The sequence below is a fragment of the Nyctereutes procyonoides genome, unplaced genomic scaffold (assembly GCF_905146905.1).
Source record: "Nyctereutes procyonoides isolate TBG_1078 unplaced genomic scaffold, NYPRO_anot_genome, whole genome shotgun sequence".
Taxonomy (NCBI): Eukaryota; Metazoa; Chordata; class Mammalia; order Carnivora; family Canidae; genus Nyctereutes; species Nyctereutes procyonoides.
Genome location: NW_026575082.1, coordinates 14,445,671 through 14,456,528, shown reverse-complemented (window position 1 = coordinate 14,456,528; position 10,858 = coordinate 14,445,671). Strand labels below are relative to the sequence as shown.

Sequence of the window (10,858 nt, the reverse complement as noted above, 5' to 3'; positions counted from 1 at the left end):
TTATGTCATTCTTACAAATATCTGCTAATATTGATAATACCATTTTCTCCATTTATAAAAAAGAAAATTCAGAGGTCAAAGATCTTCAATAACTTTCTGAAAGTCCTAGAACTAGAATGCAGTAGAGTCAGAACATGCACCTAGGTGGTCAAACTCCAGAATTTAAGCTCTTACTATTATATAATTCTTTGCTTGGAATCCTCACAACAATAATATAAAATTGATGATGAAGCTTACACATTCCTCCTACACTTGTCTTATTGGCAGCTACTGCACTATAGGTGAGAGCATACCAGCTACAGCATGTCTATATTCTTTTCATGGGAATTTAGTTATCCAGGTTTTACTTCTTGTGGTTATATACATAAGTAGTAGTAGTAGTAGTAGTTGTTGTTGTTGTTGTTCTGTAATCAAATTCATACTATTTGTTCTTTTATACCCAAGCTAGTGATTTTTTTAGTGATAGTTACAATAAAAGTCTACATTCCTAAGTATAACATTTAAGACTCTGCATGAGACTCATAATTTCTATTCATCTCTAATCTTTCCTCTTTTACTCAAAGCACCAGGCAAACCATATTAAAGATCACAATGTGTGGGTCCAATGTCTATGTATTTTCTTTAGATGTATTTTTCATGCAGAGTAGTATTACCATCTAGGATGAATTCTTGTCAATATTTCAAAAATCCTAGTGTTAAAGTTACCTGGAATAAGAACTTCAGAGACTAAAATATTAAATTTCTTGGCTTTTGGCCAAAAATCCTAACTTAGTATGAGAATACTGATTATCTCATCTGATTAGAAATTCTAATTAACAGAGTCCTGGGTGTCTCAGTCGGCTGAGTGTCTTGACTCTTCAATTCAGGTCGCAATCTCAGGGTCATGAGATCAAGCCCCACATAGGCTCTGTGCAGTCTGCTCGATATTTTCTCCCTCTCTCTACCCCTTCCCCCCTGCCATGTGCTCTCACTTTCTTCGTCTCTCTCTCTCTCTCTCTCAAAATAAATAAGAATCTTAAAAAAAGGGATCCCTGGGTGGCGCAGCGGTTTGGCGCCTGCCTTTGGCCCAGGGCGCGATCCTGGAGACCCGGGATCGAATCCCACATCGGGCTCCCGGTGCATGGAGCCTGCTTCTCCCTCTGCCTGTGTCTCTGCCTCTCTCTCTCTCTCTCTCTCTCTCTCTCTCTCTCCTCTCTCTCTGTGACTATCATAAATAAATAAAAATTTAAAAAAAAAAGGAATCTTAAAAAAAAAAAAAGGAGGGCAGCCCGGGTGGCTCAGTAGTTTAGTGCTGCCTTCAGCCCAGGGTGTGATCCTGGAGACCGGGAATCCAGTCCCATGTTGGATTCCCTGCATGGAGTCTGCTTCTCCCTCTGCTTGTGTCTCTGCCTCTCTCTCTCTGTGTCTCTCATGAATAAATAAATAAAATCTTAAAAAAAAAAAAAGGAAAAAAATTCTGATTACCACTAATGTATGACTTTTGCTATCAAACTGAGAAGTATATCTTGATAAATGCAAATTTATTTACAATGACAAAATTATTTTGAAAACAACATGGGACAGAGGATGAGATAGGCAATAAAAGTAGTCCTTGGTGATAGAAAGTTTAGGAACCAATTGACCTATGGTGGCCTTTATTCTAGCACTTTTTCTTATTGAAATTCATCTCATATAAATGCTTCTTCTTCCATGAAGTCTCCCTCTTGTTATCTGGGAGAAGAAATCCCTCCTTGCTTTTTGATAATATGGTGTATATGCTGTTCTCAAAGCAACTTACTTCTGTATTTTCTTAGCTATAAGAGGATATCAAGTATAATCATTATCCTATGTACCACAAAGAATGAAAAAAACACTATTAACTAAACTATGATACACCATCTTGATTTCGACATGTGAAAAAGTATTTTTATTTTTTTTATTTTTTATTTTTATTTATTTTTTTTTGAAAAAGTATTTTTAAAAGTGTGTTACAGAATTAATGAGCTACAGTATCATGAGTAGTTTGTATTTCATTTCCCTTATTAGATCATTAAGAGGGAGCTACTATGTCTTGCTCATTTCTATTTCCCCAGGACCTTACACTATGCCTTACATGTGGTATATATTCAATATGTGTGTTATATTGAATTGTTGACTTAGACTTATCCTAGAAGACTCCTAAGGCTTGGTGACACACTAAAGTTTTTAGTGAAATTCCATGCCCTGTTCCTGTCTTTTGCATATACTTGTAGATCAGTCTAGTTTATAAATTAGACAATAAAGAAGAAAGCATGTGATCCCAACAGAATTCCTTATCTATGTATCAGTTAGAAGTCAACATTTACACTAAAACGTTATTTGTTAGATTTCTGTTGAGCCTTTTATTCTGATAATTTGGGGGGCTATGCACGGAATTTCATATTTGCAACTCCTGAACAGTTTACTTTTGAAAATTGGGCCAAGAAAGGAAAAACATAGAGAAGAATAGGGAGGGAAGGAAAAAACCCAGTCAAAACTGACATCTCTTGTCTTTTTCCCTAGAAGATACCACAGTCTTAGTGAACCAATGGATGTTTAATTAACTGGATAGGTGGAAGGTGGTTGGATATGTCAGTCATTTACCACTATAATAATGCTATATTAAAAACTACCTCAATAGCTCAGTGCTACATAATAATATACATTTATTTCATTCACATAGTTTGGCTGGGGGTTCTGCTGACCTGGGGTGGACTTACCCATGTATCTGCAAGTCAGCTGGGAGTCAGCTGGTCTAGGCTCAGCATAGCTGGGGCAGCTAGACTGGAGTGGCTCTGCTCCACATGCCCCTCAACTTCTTTGTGGGACCAGAGACATGTTCTTCTCATGGCAATTGGCAGAGCACACAGAAACAAGCAGAAACATATTAGGCTTCTTTAGACCTAGGCTCAAAACTATACACTGTCACTTTTACCATATTCTATGGGCCAAAGCAAATAATGTATCCAAACTGAAATCAAGAGGCAGGGAAATACACTCTTCCTCTTTAGAAAGGGGCTTGCAAATTCATATGTCAAAGGGTTTAATTACAGGAGGGGTGAAGAATTGTGGTGAGTGATGCAATTCCACTATGTACGGTAATAATGGCATTCTCCACATAAATACTGAATTTACAAAGAAAAACCACAAATATTTTCTCATTTAATTTCACAACTAGACCAAAAGGGCAAAGCAGATATGATTACGCCTACTTTTCTAAAGAAAAAAGGGGAACTTGGAGAATTTAAGTAACTTGTCCATGATACATACTGTCATATGATTGATATGGAATTAAATGAGAATTACTAAGTGTATTAAATAGATATATACTGTTAAGTGGTTCAGATAGAATTCAAACCATGCTACAATAGTTTTTTGTGGATTGCCACATACAGTTCTACTGTGGGCACAGAATTGATGTGTTTCGGTAAAGGGCTAGGTCAATTTAGAAGAATAACAATACTGGGCTTTATCTTTAAAATAATCAACCACGCCCAAAGTTTCTAGTAAGTATGCTCTGGCTGGCTTCCACACTACATTTATAAACGAGAATTGCTGCTTGTTTTCACATAAATACATTAATTTGTGCAGAGATTGGGCTAAGAGTACAAAGAATGATGAAAATCCAAATTGGGAACAGCAACTGAAATGCAAACAGCATCACACACTGATAAACTGCTTATGGATTTTCTGTCTTCAACTGATTGGAAAAAAAAAAACCAGTTTGAGGTGATGAACTGTAACATGTTGGAAGTAATTGGTTTAGTAAGGAAAAGGGTGTTAATTTAGAAATATCAATACTACTACCCTCCCAGTGGATTATATATAGACAGAACAAAATCAGAGCTGCCCAGTGATCTGATAGTTTATTGTTTCATTTACCACCACGTATGTCCCAGACTTGGCATTCGGAATAATGGGCATTTGCACTTCTTCCAGAAACACGGTGCCTTGCTACCTACTCCCTACCATTTATATATAGAGAGAGAAAAAACACAAAAGTCAAGGTCACCTAATGAAATAGAAATTGGTAATAGAAAATAAAAGGCGAATTGAAGTTTCCAGTAACTTTCCAAATAATCCTACCAATAATACTTAGTCAACAGAACCTTCCGAGGAAAGCTTCCCGGAGTTACCCAGTTAGTTCCAAGCCTAGGACCCCTGTCATTTGATCTCAGAGCAACCTACATTTTTGTTTTGTTGCATTATGTAAATTGCAATGATTTATTCATGGGTCTATCTTTATCATGCATGTTGCATCCTACACTATAAGCCTTATGAAGGGAGATCAGTAAGTTTCTGGTTCATCTTTTTTATCCTAGGACCTAGGACAGTACATGCTACATAGTAATCACTCATAACATTTGTTAAATGAAAGACTGATTCAATTTTTACCACTTCTACCTCCCTAAAGCACATTCTCTGTGACCCAAAATGGAAGGGTATAAGAAAGAGCTTGGGGGGATATTTGCTCTTGATTAGCTGCCCCATCCCCCCTTCCAGTGGTTTCTCCTTGAGAGCTCAAAATCCTTAACATAACCCAGAAGGCACTGGCTAGTCATGCCCCTCTTTTTTTCTGTTTCTTGGCTTCTCACTATTAAGCTCCAAATGTGTTTCCCTTCATTGTTTCTTTCAGTTCCTTGAATAAATTGCAACCCTGCCTGCCAAGTGCAATTGCACATATCACCCTTTCTGCCTTGAATTCTGTGCATACCCTTGTCCACTCTTAAATAACCTTTCAGCTGCCAGTCCATCATCACCACAGGAAAGCCTTTCCTGACTCCCCAGACCAGGCCAGGCTTCCCATCAGAGTTTCTCTTATGATCCATACTGTTGCTCTCTGTGGCAGCACAAACCACACAAACCACAGTTGTCATTTTTCATTTGATTACTGGCTATGGTCCTCATGGACTGGAAGCTTCATGAAGCCAGGGACTGTGATGATTTTTGCTTACCATGTAATACCCGAGATTTTTGCTCTACACTGATTATTCAGGGCTTTAGTGCTATGCCTGGCTTTTGGTCAGAATTCAGTAAGTATTTATTGAATGAATCCATCAATAAGAGAAATACACACACACACACACACACACACACACATCTTTTACATCTCTTTTTTTCTCTTCCTTAGGGATGAGCACCTAGGGGCAACAGATCTGGTTCTAAAAATAACTTCTGAAAATAAAAATAAAAATAACTTCTGTTGGTATACCAATAAATTTGAATTCAAGTGACCTTGGTTTTAGCCAAGAAACAAGTCCTAACTAGTTGTCCAGAGTTTCTCTGCTAATACATGGCAAGAATTTTTTTTTTCATGGCAAGAATTTTAACTCACCACAGGCTACCTCTTTGCAATCTTTTGATTTATAAAAAGGCACTATCTCCTTAGAGAAAGACTTCCTTCAAGGTATCACTTCTTACTATTAAACCGATCATTAATGAGCTTTCTCTTTATAACTCAGACACTTACCACAGTTTATCACTTGTATTTTATAACTCCTACGCCCACCCTGCCACATATGGTCACAGCTTGTTTGCAAAGAATGCTGATCATGCTTTCAAACAAAACTGTTCCCATATGCTGTGATTCATCCCCCCTTTCCTGCCTTTGCTTCATTTGTTTTAGAATTGGAGTTTAATTTTCAAAGGGTTGCTGTGACAGGAAGTGACTGGGGGAGGAAGAATTAGAAGAGGCGGATGGATGAGAGGAATGGTGGTTATTAAACCCACAGCCGGGATCAAAAACTACTGGATCAGGAAAACCCTTTCAAGGAACACCAAATTCCCACTTGAGCCCCTCCTAGTTTAAAGTAGGGGAATGGGGAAAACAGAAATGGAGAGAAGGCCTTCATTTCTGGGAAGCATGATAGTCCCATTACTTACATTACAACTGAATCCAACGCATGATTCAATTGCTGACCAGAGTGATATTTGGGAAAACAGAAGCATTACTATCTCTAGAGAATAATAATGAAACCAAGGAATGAGTTGGGTGATTGCTGATTACAACTCAGTGCAAGACCTTTCAATGGAGTGAAATGTTTATAATATAAAACTAACTTAGTGGGGTACTTGGGTGGCTCAGTTGGTTAAGTATCTGCCTTCTGGGCAGCCCAGGTGGCTCAGCGGTTTAGCGCCACCTTCAGCCCAGGGCCTGATCCTGGAGACCCAGGACTGAGTCCCACGTCAGGCTTCCTGCATGGAGCCTGTTTCTCCCTCTGCCTGTGTCTCTGCCTCTCTCTCTCTCTTTCTCTCTCTCTGTGTCTCTCATGAATAAATAAATAAAGTCTTAAAAAAAATCTGCCTTCCGCTCAGGTCATGATCTCAGGGTCCTGGGAGAGAGTTCCACATTGGGCTCCCTACTCAGTGGGGAGTCAGCTTCTCCCTCTCTCTCTGTACGCCCTCCCCCTTGTGCTCTCTCTCTTCTTCTCTCTCAAGTAAATAAATTAATTTTAAAAACTAACTAAGAATTATTGGATAACTTATTCCTTCAACAAATACCATTCGGCATCCATTATGTGCCATAGACCTAGGCACTGGGGATACAGCGGTGGAAAAAAAAAAAAAAAACCCTGATTGATATCCCAGCCCTCACAGAGCTTACATTCTAATGGGGGTGGGTGGGAGAATTAAATAACTAAGCAAGAATACATATGTCAGAATTTAATATGGCTGTGGAGGAAGTGAGGAGGGAAGAGCATTATGACATGAGTGAGTGAGGTTGGAAGGCTGGTGTTTTTAAAAGAGTAGTCAGAGAAGGTCTGATCTATCAGGTGAAGAAGTAAGCCTTCTTACACACCTGGGGGGGGGCAGGGACACACCTCATATGCTCAAGGAACATCAAGGAAGCTAATATCACTGCAGTGGAATGTAGGAGATAAAGTCAGCCAGGTAAAAAGGGGCCAACTTAGAGCTCTGTAAGCTGATGATAAGAATTGCATATTGTACTCTGTAAGAGGAGGGAAACAACTGAAGGGTTTTGAAAAATGAGTAACGTGATCTGAATCACATTTTTTTTAAAAAATCTTTTAAAAAACATTTTATTTTAGAGAGAGTAGGTGAGTAGGGAGAGGGTAAAGGCAGGTGCGGGAGAGAGAGAATCTCAAGCAGACTCTGTACTGAGCCTGACTCGGAGTTCAATCCCATGACCCCAAGTTCACAACCTGAGCTGAAACCAAGAGTTCGACACTCAACAGACTGAACTACTCAGGCACCCCCTAAAGTACATTTTTAAAGAAACACTTTAGCTGCTGTGCTGAGACCAGATCATAGTGAGTGGGGCCATGATGAAACAGAGAGGTCAGTTAGACAAGGAGGCTAGTGGAATAATCCAGACAAGAGATGGTGGCACTCTGCAACAGTTGCCAGAGAAGAATTGGCAAAGAATTGTATTAGTTTTGGTGACTACTGTAACAAATGCTCACAAACTTGACATTAAACCAACAGAAATTTATTCTCTCTCAGTTCTGTAGTCCAGAAGTCCAAAATCTGTATCACTGAACCCAAATCTAGGTGTTAGCAAGGCTGTGCATTCTCTAGACTCCACTTCTTGCTGGAGCTTCTGGTAGTTGCTGGCATTTCTTGACTTGTGGCCATATCATTCTAATCTTCAAGGATGGCATCTTCCAGTCTCTCTTTGCTCTATTTTCACACATCCCCTTCTCCTTTGAGGAGACCCTAAATCTCCCTCTGCCTCCTCCTTAAGGATACATGTGATTGTTTTAGGTCTCACCTGGATAATCCAGATAATCTCCCCATCTCAAGGTCCTTAATCAATATCCACCACAGCCTCCCTTGCCTTTTTAAAAGCCATTTCAGGTAATATTCAGAGATTCTAGGGATTAGGGTATGAATCTCTTGGGGGGGGTGAGGGCAATTTTCCAGCCTACTATAGAAGGAGTAAGTCATGGATATTTCTTGAAGAACAGCCAATGGGGTTTTCTGATCAATTACTTGTTGGGTAGGAGAGAGAGAGAGGAGTAAAGGGCAATCTTGAGATTTTTAGCCAGAAACCTACACCTCAGAGGAAGATTCTGGAAAGAATGGGCTCAGGGGGGATCCCTGGGTGGCTCAGCGGTTAGGCGCCTGCCTTCGGCCCGGGGCAAGATTCTAGGGTCCCCTGACTGGGTCCCACATCAGGCTCCCTGCATGGAGCCTGCTTCTCTCTCTGCCTGTGTCTCTGCCTCTCTCTCTTTCTCTGTGTCTCTCATGAATAGATAAATAAAATCTTAAAAAAAAAATAGAATGGGCTCAGGGAAGAAGAGTAGAAGCTCACTTTTTAAATATGTTAAGTTTGAAAATTCTATGAAATATCCAAGTAGTGACTTGAGGGAATTAGATATAAATCTGTATTCCAGAGAAGGCCAGACAGGGATTATAAATTTGTGAATCATCAGAATATGGGTGGAATTAAAGCCATGAGACAAAGTGAGATTACTTAGCATGTGCTTTTGAACTGTGTTCACTTAGCTAAACTAAAGTATATCCCAAAATCTTTTTCCTTGTGTGGTTCCAGGTTAGCACTGACCAAAATTATATGTGCATGAAATTGGGAGGTTGAGGCAAAGCAGCCATCATTACTCTCTGAAGGGTGTAGACAGAGAGCCATCTACTCTCTAAAGATGCTGACAGAGACAGACACGGGCACTGGTGGAATCCAGCTCATGCTCTTCTCTCCCACTCTGCATCCAACTCCTCTTCCCAACTCTTGGCCTTCTTGGCCAATAGCAGCCCCAAGCCCACCATCAGACTCAGAATAATAATAATACTAATATAGACTTCTCCATCTCTCTACTACAGTCCCACAGTAGCAGGTAGATGTGCCTTTGGAAGCCCCAACTCTGTCCTCCGACCCAGGGCTTCCTAGTTAGGAACTCTGCTCCAATCTCTTCTGCCTCCTTTCAGACCTTCTTCCCAATTGTGTAAGGTCTTATTCCAACAATAAATCCCAATTTCATTATGGTTGTGCTTCTCTGGTTAGCCCCTGACTGCCTGTGTGCCTGGGGAGTGAATCCAGATAGGGAAGAGTTTAACAACTGAGTCCTGGGGCTTTCCAACATTTAGAAAGAGGAAAGAGAGAGAGAAAAGGAGGAATCAGTGAAGAAAACTAAGCAGGAGTGGCTACTGTAGCACCGGAAGTTTATATAATTGGGGTGTGTGTGTCTTAAAAATGAAGAATAGTAGAAATAAAAATTAAAATGAAATATAAAAATAAATTTACATTTAAAATGGAAAAAGAGGGACTCCTGGGTGGCTCAGTAGTTGAGTGTCTGCTTTTGGCTCAGGTCATGATCCGGGGGTCCTGGGATCAAGTCCCGCATCGGGCTTCCTGCATGGAGCCTGCTTCTCTCTCTGCCTGTGTCTCTGCCTCTCTCTTGGCCTCTCTCTTGCCTCTCATGTGTCTCTTGTCTCTCATGAATAAATAAATGAAATCTTTAAAAAATTAAAAATGAAATGGAAAAAGAGATGACATCAAATCACAATTTTTAAAAGCTGGCAAATACAATAGATCATATTTTAAATTATTTCAATGTTGGGGATCCCTGGGTGGCGCAGTGGTTTAGCGCCGGTCTTTGGCCCAGGGTGCGATCCTGGAGACCCGGGATCGAATCCCACGTCAGGCTCCCGGTGCATGGAGCCTGCTTCTCCCTCTGCCTGTGTCTCTGCCTCTCTCTCTCTCTCTGTGACTGTCATAAATAAATAAATAAATAAAATAAAAAAAAATAAATTATTTCAATGTTGATACACCTCTATAATACTTTTATTCTTACATTTTTTGGCTGCATGCTTTTTGATCAGCTCTTCTTGTTACTATTATTTTATACAATAAGTTCCACAGAGAAAACAGAAAAATAGTCATTCTTCCTTCTAGCATGACTGATCTCAGTTTTTAAATTATTTTTAGCTTACATGCATAAAATGCATAAAATTGGTATATTCACAAACAGGCTTCCTTACTGTTTTGTAATCCTGTTAGCAGTCTGAGCTCCACAAACACAAGAATCTTCTAAATTTGTGTTGCAGCCAAGCTCTCTGAGTTGCTGTCTCTCTGCCCACGCCACCTGGATGGCCTCCCAGAACCATGACCCAGCTGCTGCCAGCGTGGCCGCCACCCACAAAGGTGCTAAGCCCAGTGGGGTTGCTGCCTGGGGCCCCCTGGGCAAGAGGCTATGGCAGAGGTTGACGACCTTTATGAAGTCTGGCCACAAAGGAATTTCTGCCTTCCCTAAATCAGACCACCTTTTTCAAATCGATGGGGACCATCCAGGGAGCAGCTGGCATAGTACGTGAAGACCTGAGCTATAATAAGCTCTCCCTGGAGTTCCCCGATGGCTACCCTTACAACGCGCCCACAGTGAAGTTCCTCGTGCCCTGCTAGCACCCCAGCGTGGGCACCCAGGGTAACATCTGCCTGGACATCCTGAAGGACAATCCTGCTGTCCATCCAGAGCCTGCTAGGAGAACCCAACACCTGATAGCCTTTTGCACACACATGCTGCCAAACTCTGAAGGAACCCCTACAGCCTCTAAGAAGTGTCTGCAAGAAATCTACTTAAAGCAGGTCAGACAAGAACCCTGACTGAACAGCCTCTCTCCTTATGTTGTCTTTTTATTTTCTCCTTAGATGGTCTATCCTTTCCTTCATTTCTGTCTAGGACTCTGTATCTTATGCTGTAGTGTCATTTTTGTTTTGTTTCTTTTTTTTTTTTTTTAAGATTTTATTTATTCATGAGAAACACAGAGAGAGAGGCAGAGACACAGGCAGAGGGAGAAGCAGGCTCCCTGTGGGGAGCCTGATGCAGGACTCAATCCCAGGACCCAGGATCATGCCCTGAGCCGAAGGCAGGCGCTAAACCACTGA

General features: G+C 40.7%; 1 pseudogene; it reads left to right on the top strand.

Moving 5' to 3' along the window:
• The first annotated feature begins 10,062 nt into the window (after window positions 1-10,062).
• LOC129514420 (ubiquitin-conjugating enzyme E2 C-like) lies at window positions 10,063-10,576 on the top strand (annotated as a pseudogene).
• Window positions 10,577-10,858: the final 282 nt, after the last annotated feature.